At 40.6% G+C, this 5,250-nt stretch overlaps 1 pseudogene; it reads right to left on the bottom strand.

The window, feature by feature from the left end:
* Positions 1-229: 229 nt before the first annotated feature.
* On the bottom strand, positions 230-990 carry LOC127691925 (inositol-3-phosphate synthase 1-like; annotated as a pseudogene).
* Positions 991-5,250: the final 4,260 nt, after the last annotated feature.

Below are 5,250 nucleotides of genomic sequence, written 5' to 3'. Positions count from 1 at the left end.
ATAAATTTGTAGGTTGCTTTTGGAAAGATATAAATTTTCACAATATTAAGTCATCTAACCCAGTTTTATGTTAATTTTACATCCTGCAACATTGGTCAAAATATGTCATCTACCAATAGGGATATTTTGACTTTTTTTTTTTTTGGATGGAGGACCTTTTATTGTCCTTGGCAAGGTCTGAAGTACAATGGTTGGAGGCATTGAGGGTAGATGGGTCGGGTCACTTGATTTAAACAGTGGGCAGCTCTGGTGTCAGTTCCTGTGGGTGCCCATTGGCACTGCAGGTGCAGCCATTGATGGCAGGTGTGGACTCAAGAGTGGTAGATGCTACCTCTCCTGGCTTGATGCCTGGGCCAGGACGTTCCATCTTGTGCTCTAGCAGCATGTAGTCCTGGGGCAGGAGGCCCACACAAGCCCTGAAAATATTCTGGATACAGCTGCCCTAGCAGAAGAGGGCATTCACCACAGGGTGGCCAGGGGGCACAGGCAGAGCCTTAAAAGAGGAAGTTGAGCACTGACAGCACTGGGTGGAAGCCCTGCGGCTCATGGTCTGCATCTGTGCTCACACACAGTAGCTCACACACTGACACAGCTCTGTGAGCAGCACTAGATCCAGTGTGATGGGTGCAGCCAGGAACGAGCCCTAACAGGTATCATTGAGGACCAAAGTGTTTGTCCTATCCAGCATCAGCTCTGAAGTGTACTTATCCAGGGCATGCTTGCCTATCACACATATTTGATCACCACACAGTGAGTCATCTGTCTCCTCTCTGTGCTCATAAAGCACATGGTTGCTCTGAACCCTAATGTCCACCGCATTGATCTTTGTCACCTCCTTGGAGCTGAACTGTAGCGGTGCCGACAGGTTTTGGCCTCCTTGTTGCCAAAGTGGTTATAGCTCATGATGGACGTGGTCTTGAAGCCAGAGTCAATGAGGATGTCCACTAGAACAGACTTGACCTTGGTCTGCCCTGTCTTGAAGCCATCCATTGCCACCTACAAACACATGGCACTGTGAATGTGGTCTAAGACTCTTAGCACTCCTCTACGGCTTCAGGACCTAGACTGCATGCAGGCTGTCCACCAGGATCTTGGTGGTGGGCTCCGTCTCAGCTAGCAACTGAGTTGGATCAAACTGAGACAGCTGACAGCCTTTAACTTCTTATTTTCTGTTTTTATCCATTTAATAATTTTCACTTATACTTAGTCATAATACTCATTACCCAAAGACTGGAAAGATTAGAGATGCTTGTCTTGTTGCTGGTCTTTGTGAAACTTCTTTTGAGTTTTTTATCCACTTAGGATGCTTTTATGGATGTGTACAAGGCAGGATCTCGATGAGGGCACTTATATTTCCTTTCCCCTCCATATCCCATCAAGAACCAACATATTTTCATGCCCATATTGGACACACCTCTACATAAATTGCACCAAAGTATTAAATACATAGAAACCTTTAGCGCCAGTAATTTTGCTACTGAAGAGAGTTAAAAAGCACACTTTTGCCTTACACTGAAGCAGCTGCTTTATGACATGTTCTATAATTCCAGTAAAACTCTCTCAATTTTATTAATTGGAAAAATAATTTCCAATTAATCACAGTGCCTTATTTAGGGTTGCTGTACTGGAGATGTAACACCATGATCAAAAGTAGCTAGGGCAGGAACCTGGAGGCAGGAGCTGATGGAGAGGCAAGATAGGAGTGCTGCTTGCTCGGTGTACCTGCGTTCTCATAGAATTTCAGACAACCAGCCCAGGGTTGGCCTTACCCACAATAGCCTGTGTCCTCCTCCCACATCAATCACAAAGTAAGGAAATGCCCTACATGCTTGTCTACATCCCAATCTTATGGAGGCATTTTCTCAATTATGCCTCTCTCCTCTAGAATAAATCTAGCTTGTGTCAAGTCACTGTGAGAGTGATTCATTTTGGAAGCAAATCTGAGCACTCAGGAGAAAGGGAAGCCCAGGTTCCAACCCATTCCATTTAAGACCAGATTATAGGAGGGTCCTTGATCCATTTGGAGTTGAGCTTAGTACAAGGAGATAAGAATGGATCGATTTGCTTTCTTCTGCATGCTGACCACCAATTGAACCAGCACCATTTGTTGAAAAGACTATCTTTTTTCCGCTGGATGCTTTCAGCTCCTTTGTTGAAGATCAAGTGACCATAGGTGTGTGGGTTCATTTCTGGGTCTCCAATCCTATTCCATTGATCCACTTGCCTGGCATTGTACCAATACCATGCAGTTTTTATCACTATTGCTCTGTAGTAAAGTTTAAAGTCTGGGATACTGAACCCCCCTGAAGTTCTTTTACTGTTGAGAATAGTTTTAGCTATCCTGGGTTTTTTGTTATTCCAGATGAATTTGAGAATTGCTCTTTCTAGCTCTATGAAGAACTGGGTTGGGATTTTTATGGGGATAGCATTGAATCTGTAGATTGCCTTTGGCAAGATGGCCATCTTAACTATATTAATCCTGCCAATCCACTTGGCATGGAAGATTTTTCCATTTTTGGAGATCTTCTTCAATTTCTTTCTTCATAGATCTGAAGTTCTTGTCATATAGGTCTTTCACTTGTTTGGTTAGAGTCACCCCAAGATACTTTATGCTGTTTGTAGCTATTGTGAAGGGAGTCATCTCCCTAATTTCTTTCTCAGTCTGCTTATTCTTTGAGTATATAAAGGCTACTGATTTGCTTGTGTTGATTTTGTAGTTAGCCACTTTGCTGAAGTTGTTTATCAGCTGTAGGAGTTCTCTAGTAGAGTTTTTAGGGTCACTTAAGTATACTATCATATCATCTGTAAATAGTGATAGTTTGACTTCTTCCTTTCCAATTTGTATCCCTTTGACCTCCTTATGTTGTCTAATTGCTCTAGTTAGGACTTCAAGGACTATATTGAAAAGATATGGAGAGAGGGGGCAGCCTTGTCTAGTCCCTAATTTTAGTGGGATTGCTTCAAGTTTCTATTTAGTTTGATGTTGGCTACCGGTTTGCTGTATATTGCTTTTACTATCTTTATATATGGGCCTTGAATTCCTGTCCTTTCCAAGACTTTTAGCATGAAAGGATGCTGAATTTTGTCAAATGCTTTTTCAGCATCTAATGAAATGATCATGTGGTTTTTTTTCTTTGAGTTTGTTATAAAACCTGACACACTGAAACTAATAGAAAAGAAACTAGGGAAGACCCTTGAGGACATGGGCACAGGGGGAAAGTTCCTGAATAGAACACCAATAGCTTACGCTCTAAGATCGAAAATTGACAAATGGGACCTCATAAAACTACAAAGTTTCTGTAAGGCAAAGGATATTGTCAAAAGGACAAAACATCAACCAACAGATTGGGAAAGGATCTTCACCAACCCTAAATCTGACAGAGGGCTAATATCTAATATATACAAAGAACTCAAGAAGGTATAACCCAGAGAACCATATAACCCCATTAAAAAATGGGGTATGGAGCTAAACAGAGAATTTTCACATGAAGAACTTCAGAGAGCAGAGAAACACCTTAATAAATGTTCAATATAATTAATCATTAGGGAAATGCAAATCAAGACAACCCTGAGATTTCACCTCACACCAGTCAGAATGGCTAAGGTCAAAAACTCAGGAGACAGCAGGTGTTGGCAAGCATGTAGAGAAAGAGGAACACTCCTCCACTGCTGGTGGGATTGCAAGATGGTGCAACCACTTTCGAAATCAGTCTGGCGGTTCCTCAGAAAACTGGGCATAACACTTCCTGAGGACCCTGCTATACCACCCCTGGCCATATACCCAGTGGATTCTTCAGCATGCAATAAGGATACATGCTCCACTATGTTCATAGCAGCCCTATTTGTAGTAGCCAGAACCTGGAAAGAACCCAGGTGTCCTTCAACAGAAGAATGGATACAAAAAATGTGGTATCTTTAAACAATGGAGTACTATTCAGTCATTAGAAACAATGAATTCATGAAATTCTTAGACAAATGGATGGAGCTGGAGAACATCATACTAAGTGAGGTAACCCAGTCTCAAAATATCAATCACGGTATGCACTCAGTGATAAGTGGATATTAGCCTAGAAACTTTGAATACCCAAGACATAATCCACATATTATAATGATGTCCAAAAAGAATGGAGGAGTAGCCCCTGGTTCTGGAAAGAGTCAGTGTAAGAGTATAGGGGAATTCCAGAACAGGGAAGTGGGAAGGGGTAGATGGAGTATCAGGGGGAGGGAAGAGGGCTTATGGGACTTGTGGGGAGTGGGGACCCAGAAAAGCGGAAATCATTTGAAATGTAAATAAAAATATAGCAATAAAAAAAGACCAGATTATAAGCATTTCTACACTACACTGAAAAAATGACACTTGGTCCCTGACTAAGTTTTGAGTATTATAAATATTTCCCCTTATTTCAGGATAAAAATGCAAATAGCTTATGATGCCACCAAATAAGCTCAGGTCCTCTTGTCTAAGTCCTGATAGGATCTGCATATTGATAATGATTTGCTTATAGTCCATATCTCTGAATGTATGGTATTTAGTATGTAGCATGCTGTTGAACATTCATTCCTCTTCAACTTCAGAAAGTATATCCTATACCAATTTTAAATCCTACACTAATTTTGTCTGCCTACTTTGTAATTACTCAAGTGAATATTAAGTAATTTTTCTGTTATACAATTATCTGGACTCATCTCTCTTTAAATTATTGTAAAGAACTTTTCTTCATATTCATATTTCTCTTGTATCACTTGCCACCACTTCTTTCTGGGTATACTTTCTGACTAGACTATTCCACTCACAGGTAGGGTGGGGAAGCACTGTGATTAGGAAATCTAAGTCACAGAAATTCCAGTATAATTAAATGTCATCATTTATCATTAAATAGGAAACAGAGTTCACTGAGATCAAGTGATGCAATTAATGGTGATCAATAACAGGTAAATATAACTAAGGTAATGGGATAAAATTATGTGACTGGTGGATAGAATTGGTCTTATCACATTATAATTGTAGTCACATAGGGATGTTCATGTTTCAAAGAGGCAGAATCAGAGAAGAATTTAACCTTTGATGAGTCCAGTGCTTCAGGCTCAGTGATGAATGCATTTATGACCAAATTTATCACTATGTAAGGATCAGAGACTGTGGGCTGAAGGGCCAGTGCATACTCTTTTTATATAGGCCTGGTATATGGTTATCAGCAGGAAGAGAGAGTACTGTTAAAATTTTCACTGATTTCAAGAATAAAAGAAATC

Source organism: Apodemus sylvaticus, chromosome 9 (assembly GCF_947179515.1).
Source record: "Apodemus sylvaticus chromosome 9, mApoSyl1.1, whole genome shotgun sequence".
In the NCBI taxonomy this organism is placed as follows: Eukaryota; Metazoa; Chordata; class Mammalia; order Rodentia; family Muridae; genus Apodemus; species Apodemus sylvaticus.
The sequence above is the reverse complement of the archived record's forward strand: the minus strand, read 5'-3'. Positions and strand labels throughout refer to the sequence as shown.